Source organism: Capsicum annuum, chromosome 12, assembly GCF_002878395.1.
Source record: "Capsicum annuum cultivar UCD-10X-F1 chromosome 12, UCD10Xv1.1, whole genome shotgun sequence".
NCBI lineage: Eukaryota > Viridiplantae > Streptophyta > Magnoliopsida > Solanales > Solanaceae > Capsicum > Capsicum annuum.
The window spans coordinates 155,769,940-155,795,880 of NC_061122.1; positions in this window are offsets into that span (position 1 = coordinate 155,769,940).

The window sequence follows — 25,941 nt, forward strand, 5'->3', positions numbered from 1 at the left end:
AAAATCACTATATCATTGAAAGGTAATATACGTCTGCCCTTTCTCAACACATTTCTTTACACAAAGACTCCATTTTTCCTCTTTAAAAAGCAACTCTGTTGGTGTACGCCAAGGGTGGAGGTATGACTGCACCAGATACTACAACACAATAACAACCAGTTCCACAAACTTGAATCGGACCTTAGAACTCACCTAGAAACCCATGAGCACAATCCAGTTATGTTATTAGACCAAAATTGACATTCTAGACTAAATGGAATCATCAAAACACTAAAGTGAGTTTGTTACCAATTGGTGTTGGCCAAAGTTGACCAATGTTTACTTTATGCCATAAAATTTCAGCTTTCTAACTGACTACTTAAAATCCACTTGAACACCTTGAGACCCAAACCAAAGGTCTTACTTTTCACGACTCGAGTCTACACCAAAAAAGTGACATGGTACTTAGAACGAAAAGTGGTCCCAAGCAAACTCATGGTACGAGCATGACACTAAATGATAAGTTATTGGGACAAGTCCCTAAATAACTATAAACAAATGAAACTAAAATAATGTCTGATGAACCATAGTTAAAATAAACTATCCACAAATTATAAGGACTCACCACAAGTATAGCTTAGTTGGTACTAAAGTATATTTAACTATGAGCCTGAGTTTGAGCATCAAAAACTATATCATAATAAGGTATAGCACAAAAAATAATGGTATGCCATCAGTACTTCAAATGTACTGAGCATGTGAGATATTCAAGCCATGAACAGTATATGTAGCCATGCTGAAAATTGAAACCATACAGAAAAAATAATTTATCTGGAAAAAGTATAGTCTGATACACAATGACCCAAAAGTAAAATCATGTATTGAAGAGTAAAACTTAGCTATAAATCATGCAGGAATTCCATCTAATAGAAACTATAGGCCACGTACAAAATCAGGCTAAAATTATTTCTGTGGGAGGTTCTCTTAACCTACATAAACCATGTGATCAAATATGGAAGCCAATGTATACACCCTATCGAGAGGGTGCAACATACATTGCCAGTGGTATAAATATATGACTGGTGTGTATCTACTAAACTGGGCCCATCTATCTGAAATAAGACCTATCATGGTATGTACTTCCAGAATTAGAGTTATCTGGAACCCTAGTCCGCTCAATGCTAAACTCAAAACACTTAAACATTTAAGGGTTTTACAGTGAATTCATCATCCGGGCTCCAAACATCCAATTGTCTTCAATTCTTTATGTATTTTTGTCATGTATCTCATTACCAAACTTTAATTTTACTTTGTGGTGCTGATTTAATCATTATCCATGTGTTTTGAATAATAAGTTTGAAATTAGGTTGAGGGATTTTGATTTGTGTCACTTCAAATAATTTTCCCATGATATAAATTGATGATTTATGCTTTAAATTTATGATTTTTGGACTGAATGGGTACATTGTATGAGAATTTGAATGGGGGACATGGGTTTCCCAAAATTGATGACTTTTGGGCTTGGTAATGGTATTAACATCAATCCACTTTGTCAATTTGATTTTTGAACATCAATAATTGCATGATTCAACTTATTTATGAACCCACTGCATTGCATTAATAGATAATTGATTAAACAGATTTGAAAGGCCTTTGGTATCCATGGTTTCCATTTTAAATTAGAACATAGGAGTCAAATGGATACATGGATTGGTTTGGCATGACAATCTAAGCTTGCAAGCATAATTGATATGATGATACTAAGTAATAAGTTCCTTAATAGAAGAATCCTCGATTAGTAGTTGGGATTATGTACAAACTATTATAATTTAGGGTTAAAAAAAATTGTGTAGCTCACCATAAAGGTGTAGTCCCGGGGGGACTAATACTGGAAACCATGTTTGCTGATGTGGCATCTATTTGACCATGTGCTTGGTTCACACGTTATATTTTAGGATGAATAGACCCTTGGTATCTTTATCCTTTACTTCTAATTCTTTGGTTCATATGGTGTAATGCCTCGAGTTTTTGGTCCTTGAAAATATCTAAAATATTATCCTTACTGTCTTGACTACGACTCCATTAACGAGTCGTAGGAAGCTTTGATGGGTCCTAGGGACTCGGTCGTAACTTAATCAGAACAAGTGGCTTAATATTTTTCTATGAGTACAAGTGACTCTCAACTAGTCATCAAGACTTCTTACAGGTGGTAAGGACCAAGTCATAAGGTATCCAGTAATTTGGCCCAAGACACTTTCTTCATTATAACTTGAGGCCATGAGTCATAAAGACTCAGGATGAGTCGTTATGTCCCAATCCTAGAGTATCCAGTGTGTTATCCCAAATTATTATTGTCTTGAGTACGAGAAGTAGTTATGAGTTGTTAAGTGTGGTTATGAGTCAGTGGAATGAATCATAGGCAGACCAGTCTGGGGCATTGGTGGTTCTATCTTGACTACGACTCCTTGTGATGAATTTTAATGTATCCTTATGAGTTTCATGGTGACTCATGGTCACTGATGACTAAATTTTATTCTTTTCATTAAGGGCACTTTGGAGATTTCCCCTCTACCCCAATTATAACCCATGACCTAAAACCATATTGGGAACCTCATTAGCATTGTTCACTTACTAAAATAATTCCAATGCTTTCTTAAATTCTCTTAAGTAGACATACTTAGGGTTTCCAAGAAGTAGGTCATCCAAGGGATCTAGGGTTGAATTTCTTCCATGAAACTTGGTATTTTAGGCATGTTACTCTTCCCTCATTGTTAATTTGTTAAAAACATATATTTTAAAGTATTGTTCATGAGATATTGATGTTAGTTTTGAAACAAAGGTTTAGGATTTTGAATGCTTATTGTGGAAAAATGTTTTTCCATGGTTTACATATGATTATTGATGCTTTAAATGTGGTTTTAAAATTATGGGTGCATGGGTATGGTGAATAAACTAGGGTATTGTAATTTTCCCCACACTTGTGACTTTTGAAATGGTTATGACCATCATGTGAAATTGGTTTTAGTTATGATTTTGAATTAAACTTTATGGTGATTGTGTAATTCCACAAGCTAATATAAAATTGAACCAAGGGGTTTGTGAATTCCCCCAAGTAATGTAGTTGTTTTGGCATGTTGTTGTTACCTTGAAGTGTAGTTTGTATGACGACGACAACAATGTATGCCTTACTGTGAAATGCGATTTAATGAATGGGAATATGTGATACTTGCTTTAAATTTATCTTAAAAGAGGGTTGTGTAGATAAGTCATTAAAGTGGTGATTTGAGTGATCGATACTAGAAACCGCAGTTGCCGTTGTGAGGGTCAAAATGACCATAGAGGTTTGAGCCCCTCTTAATATTATTGTCATATTATTGGGAGCTTCGAGTCCCCTACATTATGTAATATGATTTGGTACTCGTGTCACATTGATATAGAAGGTAGTTCGAGTCCCCCATAGTGCATATGTATACCCTCTGGTTCGTGTGGGCACACGCACTGGGTCCCCTCTATCTAAAGGAGATATGGGCTCATATATCCCATAGGTTCCTTCTTATATTATGACGATTGAGCTACACAACCCAGGCTAAAGTTTTAAAATGCATGTTAAACCTTGTTTCTTATCCCAGCATATGATATATATATATATGTATATGTATCTGATTATGTGTAATGGATTTGAAGGATTTGAAACTATTAATTATGCCATTATTTTTATCCTCGAGTTACATACTAGTGTTCACCCTACTAATCATATCTAGACATTGTATCACTATATGATGCAGGCACCGGAGCTACTTCTACTTTTCTTACATAGAGTTAGGTGGATCAGCTTGATGTGTTGTTTCTTTGTGATTAAGTGGTAAGCTTCCATACTTTGAAAGTCATAGATATTTCATCAGTTCTTATCATAGACTATATTTGAAAGTTTTCTTAACATTAGGATTATCATTTTCATTTTTATTTTCATTGTCATTTGTCGAAGTCGAGGACATGTCCCGACCAAGATTGGCTTTTGGTTCTTGTGTTAGATGGCTTTGTTGGATTAATGTGGACTGGGTTGGTGTTGGTTGATTATTTTGGTTGGTCGATATAGACATTATTTAAATATCATTGAGTCTATTATTATTCTATCTTGTTATATGTTCGAAATTCATCCGATATTAGGGGTATTATGTTGTTTGGTTAGGTGCTCAAGGGTGGTCTAAGGTCCCCCGTTGGACTTAAGATACCTATCACGGCTAGAACCTAGTTCAGGTCATGGCAAAGATGATATTAGAGCCATGTTTAGTGTCATTAGGTATCAATAAAGTCGTGTCAAGTAGAGTCTCATTTATGGGTGTGTAATGTGCCACACTAATAAAAAAGCGGCTATGAGATTTTTGAATGTTTCCCTTTCTTGTTGTTCTACTATGAGATATACAATCTAAGGTCTTGAATCTTCTCTAACTTTCATATGTTTGCTTTTCAGATAATGCCTCCAAGAAGATATGATATCTGTGGATATTCTTCTATCCCATCTTAGGACAATATGGATGGCGGTCATTCTTCTCTAGGAGTTCAGACCTGCTTTAGGGTCGCTATTTTTGATTGACTTGAGGGATCCCTAATGGTTTCCCCTATCCCTCCTTATGCACCTTAAGATGATGTGTCTAATATTGAGTTTCTCCAATTGATTAATTTTCTTACCCAGTTGGTGGCCTTCCAGACTGAGTGTGTTGCTTCTCTTGCTCAATCATCTGAGGCCTCTAGAGTTGGCCAATTTATAAGGTTGAGTCCTCCTATTTTCACTAGTTCTAAAGTTGAGAAATATCTTTAAAACTTTATCGATAAGCAGGAAAAAATCTTCCATGTGATGCATTCTACTAATGTGGAGGGTATAGAGTTTGCAGCTTATCTATTGATGGATGTAGCATAATAATTATATGAGGAGTGGGATCAGTCTAGGGGTGATGATGTTGAGTCCTCTTTGTGGGATAATTTCTCTAGTGCTTTACTTGATTGCTTCTTTCCTCAGGAGTTGAGAAAGGCAAAGGTCTAGGAATTCATGGATCTAAAGCAAGAAAAGATGTACGTAAAAGAGAATGCCTTTAAGTTTCATCAGTTGTCGCGTTATTCTCCTGTGTTGGTGTCTAGCATGAGGGCTAAAATGAGGAATTTTGCTTCTGGGTTGTCCTGTGAGCTGATCTTAGAGTGCAAGGATGCCTTGTTGAACAAGTATATGGACATTTCTAGACTTGTGGTGTATATTCAAAAAATAGAAAAAGAAAAAAAGAAACAAGGTGAGGCGAGTAAAAGGCAAAGTAAGAAGTTTCACTATTCGAACCAGGGTGGAGGTGGCAGCAGAGTGGTAAAGGCGGTGAAAAATGGTCTAAGAAGAAGTGGGGCAATTCTGGTTCCTACTCTACGGCTAGTGCTCCTTATCTAAATTCATTGGGTAATTATCATTACCAGTATGACAACGGGTTTATAGCACCAGGAGCCCAGCCTCAGGCTAGTAGTTCTCAATCAGCTCCATCGTATTCTCCTTGTAGATTCTATGGTCACGTACACCGTTGTGTTTATGAAGAGGGGAGGAAAAAGTGTTTTAAATTTGGTCAGATTGTACACATTCAGAGGGATTGTCCTTCTAAGGTTGCTTCTGGGGCAAATAAGATTCACGTTGCTACTTCATCCGCTCTAGCACCAAAGGGTGTTACTTTTATTTCTGGCTCTTGCACTGGTCAAAACCCTCTGTACACTCTTTCACATGCTAGGATTCTGAGGCATCCTACGATGTTGTTAATGGTACGCTCAAATTCTTTTCTCATGATGTATATTGTCTACTTGATCTAAGGGTATACTCTCTCTTATGTGACCCCTTATGTGGCTATCCATTTTGGTTTTTATGCTGAATGTATTTGGACCCTTTCTCTGTGACCACCCTGATGGGTGATTCCATTGTAGCTAGTGATAATGCTCAAATTACATGTCAATCTAAGTGCAAGGCGGATGTCATCAATATATTTACCAAACTTTAGAGTCGGGGCCGAATCCACGAGGAATAATATGAGTGGCAATCAAATTAGCTCGAAACAATGGGTACTTGCTAAATTCCAAACTAGAATACAAACAGATAAAAGTAGGGGGGAGGGGTTGTGAAATATCATGATGAATATTTCTTTTTTGGGATTTTATAGTATTAATTCGGGGCTACGAATAATTAGAGTCTATTCAATTAGGAACGGATCTTGGGATTATGCTTTCCTAGGGATGACATATGCATGAGCGTGTGATTACTTGATGCAAAATCTAAATGTTGGTAATATGGTAGGCTAGGTTAGAAATCCTTGAGGCTAGTTTGTTAACAAAACCTCACGGATGTCACTCATTTCCCCTTTCGAGTACGTAATGAGTGCTTCAATCAAAACCACCTAGTACCAAAATTAGATGCACCTATTTCTAGGATGGTACCCTAAGTATAGTAAACTTCAAAATCACCTTTATGTCAAAGATAGTGAAAATTAGTCAACTATGCTCATAAATTGTGTATTATTGCCTTGGTTCCCACATCCCTCTTTCAAGGATGATGTGGGTTCCTAAAGTTTACCCAAACCCCTCTCTTAAGGATGGTTTGAGCTTTCAAAAGTATGGGATTTTCATCCATCTAACCCATTTGGATATTTGGGGCTTTCACCCGCAAATCCAACCAATTTACTGAAGCAATAGTAGAATCGAACATCACAAACTAGTAAATGCACAAATAAATCACATCCCACACATATTTACACCCTATTCTAGCATAATCCCAAGAGTAAAAACTAGCTACTCATAAGATAAATAAGTAAAGATTTTACCCAAAATCTCCATTGAATTGATTTGAGAAAATCTAAGTGAATGTTACTTCAAACAATGAGGTCCAACATATCTTTAATGGGAGTTCACTAATTCTTCACTTAGAAGTGACTCCAAAATATTCTTCACGGAAAATTTATATAATATTTTCTTCTCCAACAATGGAGACTATAACCCTAGAACAATGTCTATAAATTGGGGAAGATGGAAAATGATTTGAATGTTTAGGGTTTGAGTTTTATTTTGTTCAAATTTAGGATCAACAACATACATTTACGTTTCTACCCTTGGTCTGCATTTTTTTGTTATTCTGCAATCGGATAGTCTTAAGTACGACGGAGACTACCATGACCGCGATTAGCTGGCGACCATGGTAGTTTGACCTTATTGACTAACTGCGTCATGGCCCTCAGACTGCGACAACGGTAAATGAGGTTGTGTCTGCTCCAAGTTTCTTCTACACTTCTTTTCTTCCTTTTGATCCTTTTTAGCTCCAATCCGCATCTTTCCATCTCATCAATCAAAACATGGTAATGTGCATGAATGTTTAGTGCAAATGAGTGGTAAAATCACCACTCCTTAAAGTTTTGCTTGTCCTCAAGCAACACTGCCCCTTATCATGAGATATTACACTCATGCCACAAAGATCACAATGACTTCAAGCTTAGTCACTATCACAAGTAGCTCATTCCACATGGGCTAAGCTATTCTTATTGCACCCCTCATCATAAAATGTAATATCTAAGGATGCACAAGACTTTCAAGAGAAACCAAGAAACAACAACCAATACTCTAAAAGTTACTCACTTTTGATCAAAACTAAGTTATACTCCATTTGCCTTATTGCTCGAAAGATGAAAAAACCACCTACTTCAACTCGTTCGCATGCCTCCTCACAAGAAAGAAAATTCCACACACCAAGCTACCAAATATGCAATAAAGAATTTAAGTGCAAAAACTCTCTCCCTCACAATAGAACTCTCTATGTCAACAAGTATCATACCATAGGCTTGCCCCTATTTTCAATCACCACCACAAAGAAATTAAATGGTTGAAGATCTCGAAGGACTTTTTGAGCTTGTAATGTAGATTCGGGTTAGGGTAGGATATTATTTGGGAATATCATGGATACACCCTTTCTTGAACATCTACATCACACTATTTAATCCACCTTTTTTACTATTGGCCACTCCTCTTTGATCGTTTCTCTTTTCATATGCCTACTTTTTCTTTCTTTGTTCACCCATTTTCTTCTTTTTTTTCTTGTAATTTCATGCAATTCTTTTCTTTGTTGGACCCTTTCTTTTTATATTCATTTGTTTTCAACGCTTAGGCACTTAGGCATTTCACTAACAACTTTGTGGCCCCAAACTTACTTTCATTAATCTTCACCACCCCCAACTTAGGTTTTTCCCCTCAAGTTGCAGTTTTAAGTTCAAGGAGGGTATAGTTTAAAAAAAGGATAAAAATAAGGGTTCACGGCTAGTAATGTGTGTTCCAGAGAAAGATCCAAAGGTTCAAAGTGGGTAACTAGGGATTACACTTGCTCATAGGAAGGCTTTTTAGGTTAGAGTAGGCTTCCAATGTCACAAAAGTGGCCTAAGATTATTTCTCCAACCAAATACCATCAAAATTATCCTTGAAAGAGTAATAGAGAAAGCTCTAGATAACACAAGTATACAAGAGAAGAATGCAAATGCCTCACCATACATGGTATGCAAAATTTGTAAAGAAGGCTCAATTACCCATCCTGTTAGAGAAAAAATTAGAGTATCTATCACTATTAACAAGTCAAATATTTGTAGGGTCACAAAATGAGAAAGAGTTTGGTTACAAGATTCCTCACGTCCATGCCCTTGATTTTTGAAAAATAAAATTGGACGGAGGGGGATGTTTGTTTTGCATTTGCACCACGCTCAATTTGCTAACTTACGGCTACAACCAAATCTTTAGCCTCATATTTCAACTTAATATGGGCACACTAGCTATATGGCTACACAGACTTTGCCAGTGGTGCACAATGGGATCCCAAATTTACAATGCCATAGGTACTTAGACTTCCTTTGCATTAATGACTTAGATGCCACGGGTACTCAAAATTTCCCTGAATCTATGGATCAAAACCCAAACATGATGCTTTAATTTTAAGAATGTTGTCACTCAATCTATCATAGGGCAAGGCTCATCATGCACTGTCATAATCAAAATAAAACTAAAGTAAAAACAAAATCTAAAACTAAAACTACATGACAATCCATAAAAATGTGGGCACCATCAGAGTGCCCAAATGTAACATTCCAAAATCAAAATAAAAATAGCATCTAGAATGTCATCATAAAACCATACAAAAATATCCAGGAACATATCAAAATAATAAAAATCTAGGGGTACCCCAACTAAAAGAAAAGTAGAGTCCTCATTGTATTTGCAATAAAGCAAGAGTAAAAAGGTATCTTTGGATCTGTATCAGGATCTTTCCTCTTCCGCTAACTCTACATTATCACCACTGGCATCATTAGCTAACCAATTAGTAGAGGCCTCACCATCACTATCCAATCTAGGCGATGGTAGTTGGTCATTGGGTTTAAGCACCTTGAAGATGCCCTTTACCTCTTTTCATAGCTTTTTAAAGAATTTATCTCTCTTTTTCTCTCTCTTTACCATCTTCTCGTATGACTCCTTAAGGTCCCTATGTGATGCATCAGAGAATGAATAAGCTCTCTCTAAGCTGGCAACTATGGCTTCTTGCTTCTTCTACTCCTCCCAGTATATCTTATAATTTGAATGATCTACGTATAAATGGATAGCAGTGGAGGACTCTCCAATTCCCTAAGGAAATTTAGACAATATCTCCCTAACCACCCGCATTTGACCTGAGATCTCATCAAAGGGTTTGGCTAACGAAGGCCTACAAGAGTCTGTGTACTCCTGGGTCGACTTGCCTAAGTCCACCTTCCTTTTCTTGCTCTGACTAGGGGCACCCTTACCCTGGAATTTGAGTAGGGAGATGCGGAGGTCTTTGTGCACCCAGGTCTCTGTAGCATACTCCTCCACCTCTATCCTCTTATAAAGCTCAGTGATAAGTAAAGGAAAGAGATGAAGTTTACCTCCATGGTTCTTCAAATGACACCACTATAAGAGCATAATGTTGCCCACATTAAGAGGAATCCCAGATAGGATGCAAGTCGCTCTCCAAGATCACAAATCTATGACTATAGTCATGTAAGTACCCGTTTATACTCTGTTGTAGATGATATTCAGTCAAAGTCTGGCCTCATCTGTGAAGTCATTCATCAAAATATATTTCTTGGTGGTGTACTAGAGTGCTTCTTTGCTAGAACATAATATGTTCGCAATCCAGGTTCCTGGTTCGTATATTTTTACTTGGAACTACCCCATATCAGCATCCAAAAGCACATATACCTCATTAATTAACTCCGCTCTGAAGTTCACTTGCTTTTTCCAAATTTTCATCACTGGATTTGTGAGATAAACTAATCTAAGGTTTGAATAGAACTCACATTTCCAATGCTCTTTTGAGTAGCAGGGGTTTAGGGTAAAACACATCTACCCAGTAGCATTGAGTTGGGCATGGAATACTGGGATCTTCTCCTCTACTTTACCAAGGTAAATACCCTTTTTTGGGAGTAATTTCATCCTTGGCAGATCACTGGAGTAGAGGGTTTGGCATTCGGCATCCATGAATATGGTGTTGGAAAAATCTCCCATCTTTATGTCTTAGAACCTATAAGCATTAAAATCTAGACCATCATTAGCATTATCACATCAAAATTCTATACATCACTCAAAACACATGGTTTTACCCCCAAATTTGTATTCCAAATAGGCACATAAACATCATAATCAAAGAACTTAAGTCTTGAATGCATGATTATAACCCCAAACTCAAAGGATTTATCATTGAACTTATTGGGGCATTAAATCGAATACATGATGTACACATTAATTTCAATAATTTTAGGTCTAAATCAAGGTACTCAAGACTTCCCCATGGGTGTGTACACCATCTACAGTATCTAACCACTACAAAACTCATTAACAAGCATGGATTTTGTGTTAAAAATACTATTTTAGGCCTTTTCTTGAACTACAGGTCCTAAGCACACAAATATAGTAAAATAAGGGAGTTTAGGCAACATACCAAGTTAGAGGATGTAAAATATTGATATGAACACTTAGATACTCTACACAATTGCAAAAATAGAGAGAAATTGAGAGAATTTGAAAAGGGGTGCATGTGGAGAAAATGGCAGTCGAATGGTTATTTAAACTGATTCTACCATGATCGTGGTTCTAGTTTCATAATCACAGGCAGGCGGCCTCCATAATCGCGGTGCCATGAGCCACAGTTGTCATAAGTAAGACCAAAATTGATTTCTCCTGTACTCCCCTGTTCAGTCCAAATATACGAATTTCACATATTCCCTTTTCAATATCAATCAAATCTTCATGTAGCGCCCCTTTTTCATGGATTGTGCATGAACGAATGCAAAAATAAAATCTACTCTATCATGCATAAATAAAAGGATATGGGCCACTTTTATTGGTGTAATGGGGTGCCTCCCATTGAGCACTTAGTTTAACGTAGTGGCACAACACCTCCTCAACTTCTATTTGTGCTTCCACTTAGAAGATTTGAATCTCCATCCCAAATTTCATTCATGATGCATTGAACAACAGAGGGACAGAAGATTCAGATCTTTCAAGATAAAACTTGGAAGATGCAAGGAAATGACGAGAGAGTTTCTATCTTGCCAGTTTGAAGACTTGAACCTTTTACCCAACTTCATATCACTATTATAGTTTAGCTCCTTGGGCAAAGGTATGCACATCAATAGACCACTAATTGTTCATTAGAAGTTGAGTTCCTTTGCCTTTGATAGAGGGGTTTCCATGTGCTCTTTTGGAATGTCAAATCCCAAAATATAGGGATGGCACTCCTCCCCACAATCCATTATTTTCTTAGGTGGATAGATCTTTATAAAATCCTCTAAGCATAATATTGAAAAGTGGTTTGAGTGAGGCCTAACCCCTAATTTCAGGGTTAACTCCTAATTTTAGGGTTGCATCCTCCGAATTAGCTTTACCTCATAATGAACTAAATTCGTCATAAGAGATGTTATTTGGTTCTTCTTTTGACTCTAGTACCATTTTCTTTATTTTGACATCATCAACATCATTTGATTCGGTTGATTAGGAAATCACCAAAGATTCTTTGCTACCAAGCTCATCATTATAACTTGGTTTCTCTTCTTGATTAACCTCCTCTTGGGAAATGGGCAAGGTAGTTGTATTTTCAAGGTTTATCTCCTTGCCCACTTCCTCCATCTTGACAATATCTCTTCCAAATGCCTCATTGAACTGGTGTGAATTCTCCCATTGTAGTTACCTGATCCAAAATAGTTTAAAGGATTGCTTAAAAACTATTGGACCCAGTATGTTGCTCTTTCTTCTTCTCCTCATAAGACCTATCAAACTCATAAGAAGAACTAGAAACTCAGTTAGTATAAAAAGGGGAGGGGTATTTGGACAATAACTCCAATGTCCATCTCGACCACTACACAAAGAACAATCATACTCCCAATAGGATCGAGATGGTGTTTCCATCTCTCTCCGGGGAGCATATGTCAATATCGTTTAAAATGGTGTCCTTAATAATATGGACATGAATCATCAAGATAGGACTTCCAACTATCAAAATCATATTAGTTGGATGATACTATAGAGAAAAGTAAAACAAAAATAAGAACAAAAATCTACCTAACATAAGAAATAAAATAAAATCACAAACAAAAATTTACAAGTTTGAATTCAAACAAGTAAGCTAGAATTCCAAACTAACTTAATACATCAAATTGTTCCCAGCAACGGTGCCATTTTTTATAACACTTAACTTACAAGTCAATTTAAGTGAAAGAAGGTCATCATTAATATATTTACCCAATTTGGGATTTGGGGTCGAATCCATGAGGAACAACATGAGTAGCGATCACATTAGCTCAAAATAATTGGTACTTGCTAAATTCCAAACTAGAATACAAACAGATAAAAGTAGGGGGGGTTGTGAAATGTTAGTACTAATATTTATTTTTGGCGATTTTCTAGTATTAATTCAAGGCTATTAATAATTAGAGTCTATTCAATTCGGCACGGATCTTAGGATTATGCTTTCTTAGGGGAGACATATGCATGAGCGTGTGATAACTTGATGCAGATTCTAAATATTGGTAATGTAGTAGGCTAGGATACAAATACTTGAGGATAGTTTGTCAACCAAACTCAACGGTGTCACTTATTGACCCTTTCGAATACCTAATGAGTACTTCAATCAAAACCACCAAATACATTCATTAGTCACCCCTATTACTAGGATAGTGCCCTAAGTGTAGTCAACTTCACAATCACCCTTATGTCTAAGATAGTAAAAATTAGTCAACCATTCTCATAAATTATCTATTATTGCCTTGCTTCTCGTATCCCTCTTTTAAGGATAATGTGGGTTCCTAAAGTTCACCCAAACCCCTCTTTCAAGAATGGTTTGAGCTTTCAAGAGCTTGAGATTTTTATCCATCAAACCCATTTGGGTATTTGGGATTTTCACCCACAAATCCAAACCAATTTACTCAAGCAATAGTAGAATCCCACACTATAAACTAGTAAATGCACAAATAAATCAAATCCCAGACATATTTACACTCTATTCTAGCATAATCCCTAGAGGAAAAACTAGCTACTCATAAGATAAATAAGTAAAGATTTTAACTAAAATCTTCGTTGATTTGATTTGAGAAAATCTAAGTGAATGTTACTTCAAAATATGAGATCCAACAAATCTTCAATGGGAGTTCACTAGTTCTTCACTTAGAAGTGACTCCAAAATATTCTTAACCCAAAATTTTACAATATTTTCTTCCTCGAGAATGGAGGATATAACCCTAGAACAATGTCTAAAAATTGGGGAAGATGGACTATGATTTGAATATTTAGGGTTTGAGTCTTCTTTTGTTCAAATTTAGGATCAGCCATGAGCATTATATTTCTACCCTTGGGTTGCATTTTTTTGCTAGACCATGATAGCATAGGCTTTGCCACGACCATGATTAGTTGGCGACCACAGTAGGTTAACCTTATTGACTGACCATCACCGTGGTAATTTAGGTTGTGTCTGCTCAAGGTCTTCAGCTGCACTTCTTTTTTTCCTTTTGATCCTTTTTATCTACAATCCGCATCATTCCATCTCATAAATAATGTGCCTACAAAATGCAGATATTATCATATTCAATCACAATTATGTATCATTTATTCATTCAAAACATGGTAATGTGTATAAATGTTAAGTGCAAATGAGTGGTAAAATCACCACTCATCAGCTAGAAGAGTTTATAGAAGTTGTGTAATGTCGAACTATAGTAGAGAGACCTTGGTAGATCTGATAGAGTTGGACATGTTAAAATTTTATTTGATTTTTGGGATGGATGTTTTGTATTCATTCTATGCATCTCTAGATCCAAAGGTTTGTTTCCATTTCCTAAATAACCTAGCAATTGGGAGGGAAATTAGTTCCTTAGTACCAAACGAAAGGTTTATTTCATATTTTATAGCCCAAAAATTGATTTTTAAAGGGTGCTTTTATCACTTAGTGCATGTTAAGGATTCTAGATCCAAAGGTCCTTCCTTGCTGACTATCGCAGTGGTTTGTGAATTTCTCGAGGTGTTCCCTGATGATCTTCCTAGTTTTCCTCTCGATAGAGAAATTGATTTCGGGATTTATCTTATTTTGGGCACTCATCCTATTTTTATCCCTTCTTACAAAATAGTTGCTGCTGAGTTGAAAAAACTTATGGAGTAGTTGAAAGGTCTTCTTGACAAGGGTTTATCCACCCTAGTGAATCTCTATGGGGTGCTCCTATTTTTTTCGTGCATAAAAAGGATGGTTCCCTTTGAATGTGCATTGATTATCACCAACTGAATAAGGTGACAGTGAAGAATAAGTATCCTCTTTGTAGGATTGATGACCTAATTAATCTGCTCTAGGGTTCTATGTTATTTTATAAGATTGATTATTGATTGGAATACTATCAGTTAAAGATTAGGGAGGTGGATATCTTTAAGACTGTTTTTCGAACTCAGCATGGTCATTTTAAGTTATTGGTGATGTTCTTTAGTTTGACCAATGGCCCGATTGTGTTTACGAATCTTATGAATTGGGTTTTTCATTAGTTCTTAGACTTATTTTCCATTGTCCTTATTGATTATATTTTGGTCTATCTAAAGAGTGAGGCATATCATATTGATCACCTCCGCCTAGTATTACAGGCCTTTAAGGAGCAGTGGTTGTGTGCAAAATTTTCTAAGTGCTCATTCTGGTTGAAAGTTTTGACCTATCTGGGTCATGTTATATCAAGTAAAGGGATCATGGTAGATCCACAGAAAGTGTGGTTGTTAAGAAGTGGCCTAGACCCACGACTTCATCTGACTTTTGGAACTTTTTGGATTTAGCTGGCTATTATAGAAGGTTTATGGATAGCTTGTGTTTTATTGTTGCCCTATTGACTAAAGTGACCCAGAAGAAGGTGAAGTTCCTATAGTCTGATTCTTGTGAGGGTAGTTTCAAGAAGATAAAGGTTGAGATGACTTCGGCTCCAGTTTTGACTTTGCCTGGGGGCACAGGTGGTTTTAATTTCTATTGTGATGTGTCTCAAGTGGGATTGGGTTATGTGTTGATGAAGCATAGCAAGGTGGTTGCTTATTCCTCTATAAAATTAAAATTCCATGAGAAGAATTATCTCACACATAATTTGGAATTATTATCTGCGGTGTTTACATTAAAGATTTAGCGATATTATTTGTATGAGGTCTATGTTGATATTTATTTTAATCATAAGAACCTGTAAGATGTGTTCACTCATTAAGAGCTAAATCTTAGGAAAAGGAGATGGCTTGAGTTGCCCAAGGACTATGACATGAGTCTTTACTATCATCCAGGCAAAGCTAATATGGTTGTTGATGCTCTTAGAAGGTTATTCATGGAAATCTTGTCTCATGTGGATAAGGAGAAGTGGGATTTAGTAAAGGATATTCACTATTTTTCTAATATTACAGTTTGCCTTTTAGACTCCAAAAATAGCGGTGTTATTGTTTAAGAGGTAGCAAAGTCATCTCTTAATATTGAAGTGAAGGAGAAGCAGATTTTAGATCCTATCTTGATGAAAATCAAGAATGACTTAGGTAGGAAAAAGGTGATGGTGTTGAAGATTGGTGGTGATGGCATCCTACGGTACCAGAGGAGATTATATGTTCTTGTTATTGATGATGTCCAAGGTAGAATTTTGAACGAATCACATGATTTACTTATACTATTCATCCTGGCTCGACAAAAATGTATCATTATCTTAGAGAGATTTATTGGTGGAATAATATAAAGTGGGGTGTTGTTAATTTTGTGGCTAAGTGCATGGTATATCAGCAAATGAAGGTGGATCACTTGAGGCCCGATGGGTTTACTTAAGAGATTGAGTTGCCAATTTGAAATGGGAGATATTTAATATGGATTTTATTATCGATCTTCTACGATCTCACTAGCAATTTGATTCGATTTAGGTCATTATGGATAGGATGACTAAGTTTTCTCACTTCTTTCCAGTGAGGACTAAATTCTCTTCAGAGTGTTATGCCAAGTTACTCATTGAGAAAATCATGAAGTTGCATGGTACTCTTATTTCTATCTTATCTGATCGGGTTACCCATTTCTCATCTTACTTTTGGAGGTTGTTTTAGCAAGGTTTGTGGACTAAGATAACCCTTAATACCACTTTCCACCCAAAGACGGATGGGAAAGCATAAAGGATAATCCAGGTCTTAAAAGATATGTTTTGGGCCTATATATTTTATTTTTGTGGTAGTTGGTTGACCACTTTCCTCTCATAGAATTTACCTACAACAATAGCTATCACTCTAGCATTGGTATGGCTCCATTTGAGGACTTTTAAGGTAGGAGGTGTAGGTCTCTTATCGGGTGGTTTAAAATCATGAAAATAAGTTATTTGGTCCTAATTTAATTCACCAAGCCATAGAGAAGGTGTAATACCCCGCATGTTTCTAAGCTAGGAAGTGAACAAGTATTCCTACATATGAAATCTCCTATCCTATGATTCATACTTGAATACATGAGTTACAATGAATATCCTAGTTATAGGATAGCTTATGATGCATTAAGCTTGTTCATATGAGTCACTTAAGGTAATACAAGCTAAGAGTTTTTGAATTCATCAAGTTTTAGTGTTTGATTTTGCAAGGTTCATCTTTGAACTAGTATAACTCGATGTTAATGTGGTATTTTGTCTGATTTAGACCCATCAAATTGTATAGAATCAAATTAGCTTTCCAACGATACCAATTTTGCCTTAATCCAATACCCGAGTGAAAAGTTATGCCCATTTCATGAGAGACAGTAACGATGGTATATTGGTTAGGCATCACCCAACAAAACATAGGTCATTGGTTAGGCGCCACCCAACCTAGCTTAGGCAATCACTTGGGCGCCGCCTAAGTCAGTTCCAAGTGCCAAAAACACTTCGTTTTGAGTATTTTAAGGATAATTAATTCTTTTAACACTCCTTACACGTCCCTTAACTTAACCCTATGAAATATATAGCTTCTAAACATATTACAACCCTATTATCATCTCAAAGCTCTTCAGCCAAGAGAACTAAAAGAGAAAAACAACTAAGGTTGTGTAACTAAGCTTGAAGATGCGATTTAAAGGAAATTCCTCCATCAATCATCAAGAATCTTCCTTTTAAGGTATGTGTGAATTGATTAATGGACTCCTTTCGTCCATGATGCTCAAGAACCATCTTCTAAATTTTGTATCATGATGTTTATATTTTTGGTGGTTGATGTTCATGTGGTTGGAGTTTGATGATGCCTAAGATGGGATCTTTGTATGTTTATTGTGAGGATATGGTGGTATTTAATGTATAAATATGTCAAATTGGTGGTTGAATATTTGTAATCTTGATGAATCCACCTATGCCTAAGATGTGCATGTAAGGTGTTTGTGAAAATACCTAAGGGAATAGAAATCATTCTTTTATGACATAATAAGTCCTAAATGAGTATTCCATGTTCTAAGTTTATGTTCAACGTGATCCCTGTGCTATTGTCTTGAATTGAAGAAGTTGTACAAGATGCTCATGATATTGTTGCGACATGGAATGACCATGTTATTGAAGCCATGCAAGTATATACATGTTGTGTACATTCCCGATCATGTGATAGTTTGTTGAGAATCATTCTTATTATGAAAGCCTTACTTATGATATTGTGAATTGTGGACTCAAATCTTGTGATCAAGTCATGTCATGTGTGTCAATTTCCTCCTATCGAGTCCTGGGGGTACTTGTACCTGAAAACTATAGTTGTGTGCCTAGATCCATGTCATGTTTCACGATATCCAAACTCAAGCTATGATTCCATAGACTTCAGTCAGTCATGTGACTCAGGAAAAGCTCATGATCTTAGTCAGTTGTCAGATATCAGTAACATTCCACCAGTCAATAGAATTCATTAAGATTAAGTCATGCACAGTCAGTTATTCATGTCCAGTCCCTCCAGATGGGAGTAGAAGTTAGCACCGAGTGAACCCAAGGATAGGAACTTACCCGCCCGTTCAGAGGGTGATTCTTAGTAGTCATCCTTATGTTCCAGAACTACATAGCCATTGTAGGTTGAGAAATCTTAACCCGTCATATTAGGGTTGATGAGGTGTCTTAACCTGTCAATTTAGGGTTCCTAATGTTCTCATCGAGTACCCGCCAGATAAGGGTCACTCACAGGCTGTCCTTACCTGTGGCACGGTATTGACACCCCTCCATTCGGGGCAGAGATTGGACCCCAGCTTAGCCATAATGGCATACATAGGGTATGTCAGTTAAACACTACTTCCCATAGTTTCAATATCAGTCTTAATGAAAGAACTCAGGGCGTTCTTCAGATTTAGTATATACAGAACTGTCAGATACAGTCATCCATGTTATCAATTTTAGTATCAGTCATGACAGTTATCAGTAAACCATGTATTAGCTTACAGGTCATGCTATCACGTATTCACGGTCCCAGTTTTTATATATGTTTATTTGCACTCCCATATTTATATTAGTCAGTCAGTGTTGTTCATGCATGAAACCCTTTATGTTCAGCCTACCTTCCTCATATAATGAGTACTCCAGTTATACTGATGTATTTGCGCTATGGTGCTTTATTTTTATGTTACACCATAGGTTCCGAGACTCGAGCTCCAGCCCAGCAGTAGCGGTAGCATTCCAGTCGCAGAGACACAGTGAGTCCTCATTGATTTGAGGACAATATGATTTGATACATTTATTTATTTCTTCAGTTTAGTTTTACGGAGTTAGTTGGAGACATGTTCCTTCAACTCCTTATTCATATAGTGTAGAGGCTTTCAGATTTACGTTCAGATTTACGTTCAGACTTAGCTTTCAAATTGAGTTGTTTTGGGTATTTTTACCCACATGATTTTATTTAGTTGAACCTTATGGCCTTACAGTTCTATGTATTCCGCATTATTATATCATGATTTGCAGTATACAGGTACAGATATCAGTCATGGGTTAGCTTGTGGTCCCTCGGGGTCTTGAGCACCGTGTAGCATTCTGGTTCAGCGAATCGGGGTGTTACAAACTTGGTATCAAAGCCTAAGGTTCAATAAAGTCCTAGAAAGTCTGAAAGCCACATCTAGTTGAGTCTTGTACATGGGTGTGTTGCGCGCCACATTTATGTGCGGGAGGCTATAAGATATTTTAGGAACAGTCCCTTTTCTTCAATATTCATGTCATACTAGTGAACATAATCACAAGTTCAACTCTCAGTCTAATCCATTCTTCTCTTATTCCAGACCATGGCCCCAAAGAAAAGAAACTAGCCAGCTCCTCAGCCCGAAGATCCTTTGGGGAAACATGTTTCCCATGTGGAGTTTAGAGCTGCATTTACCACACTTGCTCAGTCCATGGCTGCACAGAATGAATGGTCACTAGTCATTCCAGCCAATCCAGTGGCCAATCCCAAAGCAGCTAGGGTTTGGGACTTCACCTGGATGAACCCTCCATCTTTCCATGGGTCTAAGTCTGATGAGGACCCTCAGGAGTTCATTGACCAAGTCCAGGAGTTCATTGACCAAGTCCAGAAGGTCATTGACATCATGGGTATTACTTCTATTAAGAGTGTTGAGTTAGACATCTACCAGTTATAGGATATTGCTCATGATTGGTACAAACAATGGAAGTCTGGGAGGTTAGATGATATAGGCCCTATCGAGTGGGAGGAATTTGTCACGGCCTTCTTAGACAGATTCTTTCCCTAAGAGCTGAGGGAAGCCAAATTTCTTGAGTTCATCAACCTCAGGCAGGAGAATATGATGGTTAGGGAGTATTCTCTCAGATTTACTCAGCTAGCTAGGTATGCTCCTCATATGGTTGCAGACAATAGAGCTAAGATAAGCAAGTTCATGTCAGGGGTCAATGATAGTATGGTAAATGAGTGTAGGTCTACGATGTTGATCAGTGATATGAACTTAGCCAGACTCATGACCCATGCCCAGCAAGTAGAAGAGCAGAAGTTTAAGCCAAGGGAGAGGCAGAACAAGAGAGCAAGGCTAGGTAACTTCAACTTTGCTCACCCCAATTCAGATGGAGGAAACCGTCCATAGTTTCTCTCCAAGTCAGCCGTTCTAGCTCCTTCCTCTGCTAGCGCTCCAGTGTCAAAGTTCAGAGATGGTAATAGAGACAAAGCGCCAGGCTCTAAATCTCAGGCCAGTGTTAGCAGTGCCCGAATAAATCCCCTTTGTCAGGCTTGTGGTAAGAACCACAAGGGCATTTGCAGATCCCTTCTTAGTCTCTACCCAGTGGATAAAACCATCATAGCCTGGTGGGTATATAGGAACTGCCCAATTATGATATCTCAGAAATCCATGTCAGTAGATTTAGTGGAGTTAGAGATGACTGATTTTGATATCATTCTCGGCATGGATTCGCTTTATTCCTGCTATGCCATAGTCGACTGTAGAAATAGGATAGTTCAGTTTTAGTTCCCGAATGAGCCTGTCCTAGAGTGGAAGGGTAGAATTTTAGCGTTCAGGGGTCAACTTGTTTCCTACCTTCGGTCAAGGAAAGTGATTTCTAAGGAGTGTGTGTATCATCTCATGCATGTTAAAGATTCCAGTTCTGAATATCCCAGCCTAGAAACAATCCCTGTTGTTAATGAATATGATGATGTCTTTTCTAAAGATCTTCCAGGCATTCCTCCCGAAAGGAAAATAGACTTCAGCATAGACTTTCTTCTGGATACTCAACCTATTTCTATTCCACCATATAGAATAGGACCAGCAGAACTCAAGGAACTGAAAGATCAGTTGAAGGATCTCTTAGATAAGGGATTCATTAGACCCAGCATTTCCCCATGGGGTGCACCAGTGTTATTCGTGTGCAAGAAAGACAGTTCTCTCAGGATGTGTATTGATTACTGTCAACTCAACAAGGTCACGGTCAAGAATAGATATCCTCTTCCCAGGATTGATGATCTATTCGACCAACTTCAGGGTGCCAGTTACTTCTCTAAGATAGACCTTAGATCAGGCTATCATCAGCTCAGAGTTAGAGAACCATGTGTTACCAATTCCCCTGCAGCTTTTATAGACTTGATGAACCATATGTTCAAGCAGTACTTAGACATATTTGTCATAGTCTTTATAGATAATATTCTGGTCTATTCTCGTACAGAGCGTGATCATGCAGACTATCTCAAGATTGTTCTTTAGACTCTCAGGGATCACCAGTTATTCACTAAGTTCAGCAAGTGCAAATTTTGTCTAAGATCAGTAGCATTCCTTGGCCATATTATTTCCGGTGATGTCAGTAGAGTAGATCCTCAAAAAACTGAGGCTGTAAGAAACTAGCCCAGACCCGTATCTCCATCAGATATTAGGAGTTTCTTGGGTTTGGCTGGCTATTCTAGACAGTTTGTTGAGGGATTTTATTCTATTGCATCTCCCATGTCTAGATTGACTCAGAAGAAGATTAAGTTTCAGTGGTCAGATTCATGCGAGAAGAGCATTCAAGAGTTGAAGACTCAACTCACCTCAACTCCAGTTCTAGCTATTCTAAATGGTTCAGACGGTTTTGTAGTCTATTGTGATGCATCCAGAGTGGGTTTAGGTTGTGTCCTCATGCAGCATAGTAAGGTCATAGCCTACGCCTCCAGACAGTTAAAGACACATGAGAAGAATTATCCTACTCATGATCTTGAGTTAGCAGCGATAGTTTTTGCCTTGAAGATTTAGAGGCATTTTCTCTATGGAGTTCATGTAGATGTCTTCACAGACCATAAAATCCTCCAGTATGTCTTTTCCCAGAAAGACTCAATCTTTGCCAGAGAAGGTTGTTAGAGCTCTTTAAGGATTACGACATGAGTGTTCTTTATCATCCGGGCAAGGCCAATGTTGTGGCCGACGCTCTCAGTCAACTCTCCATAGGTAGTATTTCTCACATTGAGGATAGTAAGAAAAAGATGGCTCAGGAGATCCATCATCTTGCCAGACTAGGCATTTTCTTAGTCAATTCCTCAGAGGTTGGTGTATGTGTTCATAGTAGTTCAGAGTTATCTCTAGTTTCCGAGGTAAAAGAGAAACAAGACAGGGATCCTAGCCTTTTCAAGATCAAAGAGTCAGTTCAAAATCAGAAATTCATGGTTTTCTCCCAAGGGGAAGATAATGTTCTTCATTGTCAGGGTCGTCTATGTATTCCAGGTGTAGATGAATTGAGGCAGCGAATTCTTGTAAAAGCGCATGGTGCGCGATGCTCTATTCATCCAGGGGCCACTAAGATGTACCGCGACATGCGGGAGATCTATTGGTGGAGTAGGATGAAGAGAGATGTTCCAAAGTTTATGGCTAAGTGCTCTACATGTCAGCAGGTTAAGATAGAGCATCAAAAACCTAGTGGTTCCATACAAGAGTTCACTATTCCTACTTAGAAGTGGGAAGAAGTTAACATGGACTTTGTGATGGGTTTGCCTAGAATTCATCATCAGCATGATTCAGTCTGGGTCATTATAGATAGAATGACCAAGTCAGCTCATTTCCTTCCTGTTCGTACTTCTTATTCCGACGACGATTATGCGAAACTCTATATCAGAGAGTTAGTCAGGTTACACGGTGTTCCACTATCAATCATCTCAGACAGAGGTACCCAATTCACTTCTCACTTTTGGAAAGCGTTCCAAAAGGGTCTCGGTAGCCAAGTCCATCTTAGCATAACATTTCATCCTCAGACAGATGGTCAAGCAGAGAGGACCATTCAGAATCTTGAAGATATGCTAAGGGCGTGTGCAATTGACTTCAAGGAAAGTTGGGATGACCACTTGCCTTTGATTGAGTTTGCATACAACAATAGCTATCATTCTAGTATTCAGATGGCTCCATTCCAAGCTCTCTATGATAGGAGATATAGATCTCCGATTGGTTGGTTCAAAGTTAGTGAGGCCTCAATCATAGGTCTTGACTTAGTATTCGATGCCTTAGAGAAATGTTCAGTTGATTAGAGAGAGACTCCAGGCTGCTTAGAGCTGATAGAAGTCCTATGCAGATGTTTGTAGAAAGGATCTCAAGTTCGAGGTCAATGACTATGTCTATCTTAAGATCCCTCCAATGAAGGGAGTGAAGAGGTTCGACAAGAAAGGGAAACTCAGTCCCCGGTATATTGGTCCCTTTAGAATTCTTTGTCACTTCGGCAAGGTAGCTTATGAGCTTGAGTTTCCTTCAGATCTAGCCTCAGTCCATCCAGTCTTCCATGTTTCTTTGCTAAAGAAGTGCATAGGTGACCCAGCAGTTGTTGTCCCTATTCACAGCATCGACATTTAGAACAGCCTCTCTTATGAAGATATTCTAGTCAAAATCTTAGATTATCAGACTCGTAGATTGAGGAATAAAGAAGTCCCTGTAGTCAAGGTTCTTTGGCGAAATCAGTCGCATGAGGGAGCTACTTGGGAAGCAGAAGTAGATATGCGTACCAAGTATCCTCATATCTTCCCCGCCAATTCAGATCAAGCTCAAGGTAACAGTTCTCCATAATATTATTCAGTTTTACGTTCATTTTTCCAGTATAAACTTGGTAACTATTATTCATTTCATACTAAGTCATGCATTCATGCGTCAGTTGTCCGTGCATCAGATATGCACGAGTTCAGTATGTTTAGTATGTCAGTTATAAGATCAATTTGTAGTTATTCATGTTTAGTTCAGGTTCTATTGTCTTGTATCCCTTCTCAGTAAATTCTCATTCGAGGACGAATGTTCCCAAGGGGGAGATATTATAATACACCGCATGTTTCTAAGCTAGGAAGTGAATAAGTATTCCTATGTATGAAATCTCCTATCCTATGATTCATACTTGAGTACATGACTTACAATGAATATCCTAGTGATTGGATAGCTTGTGATGCATTAATCATATTCATATGAGTCACTTAAGGTAATACAAGCTCAGAGTTTTTGAATCCATCAAGTTTTAGTGTTCAATTTTGCAAGGTTCAACTTTGAATGAGTATAACTCGATGTTAATATGGTATTTTGGCTGATCTAGACCCACGAAATTGTAGAGAATTGAATTAGCTTTCCAACGATACCAATTTTGCCGTAATCCAATACCCGAGCAAAAGGTTATGCCCATTTTCTTGAGAGACAGTAAGGATAGGAGATTGGTTAGGCGCCGCTGAACCAAACATAGGCGATTGGTTAGGCGCCACTCAACCTAGCTTAGGCAATCATTTGGGCGCTGCCTAAGTCAATTCCAGGTGTCAAAAACACTCTGTTTTGAGTTATTTTAAGGGTAATTAAGTCTTTAACACTCCTTACACGTCCCTAAACTTAACCCTATGAAATATATAGCTTCTAAACATACTACAACCCTATTATCATCTCAAAGCTCATCATCCAAGAGCACTAAAAGACAAAAACAACTAGGGTTGTGTACCTTACCTTGAAGATGCAATTTAAAGGAAATTCCACCGTCAATCATCAAGAATCTTCCTTCTAAGGTATGCGTCAGTTGATTCATGGACTCCTTTTGTCCATGAAGCTCAAGAACCATCTTCTAAATTTTGTATCATGATGTTTATATTGTTGGTGGTTGATGTTCATGTGGTTGGAGTTTGATGATGCCTAAGATTGGATCTTTGTATGTTTATTGTGAGGACATGGTGGTATTTAATGTATAAATATGTCAAATTGGTGGTTGAATATTTGTAATCTTGATGAATCCACCTATGCCTAAGATGTGCATGTAAGGTGTTTGTGAAAATACCTAAGGGAATAGAAATCATTCTTTTATGACATAATAAGTCCTAAATGAGTATTCCATGTTCTAAGTTTATGTTCAACGTGATCCCCGTGCTATTATCTTGAATTGAAAAAGTTGTACGAGATGCTCATGATATTGTTGCTATATGGAATGACCATGTTATTGAAGCCATGCAAGTATATACATGTTGTGTGCATTCCCGATCATGTGATAGTTTGTTGAGAATCATTCTTATTATAAGCCTTACTTATGATATTGTGAATTGTGGACTCAAATCTTGTGATGAAGTTATGTTATGTGTGTCAGTTTCCTCCTATCAAGTCCTGGGGGTACTTATACCTGAAAACTATAGCTGTGTGCCTAGAGCCATGTCATGTTTCACGATATCCAAACTTAAGCTATGATTCCATAGACTTCAGTCAGTCATGTGACTCAGATACCCGTAACATTTTGCTAGTCAATGGAATTCAGTAAGATTAGGTCATGCACAGTCAGTTATTCATGTCCAGTCTCTCCAGATGGGAGTTGAGGCTAGCACCAAGTGAACCAAAAGATGGGAACTCACCTGCTAGTTCAGGGAGTAATTCTTAGTAGTCATCCTTGTGTTCCAGAACTACATAGCCAGCGTAGGTTGAGACATCTTAACCCATTAGATTAGGGTTGATGAGGTGGCTTAACCCATCAGTTTAGGGTTCCTACCATTCTCATTGAGTACCCACCAGATAAGGGTCACTCA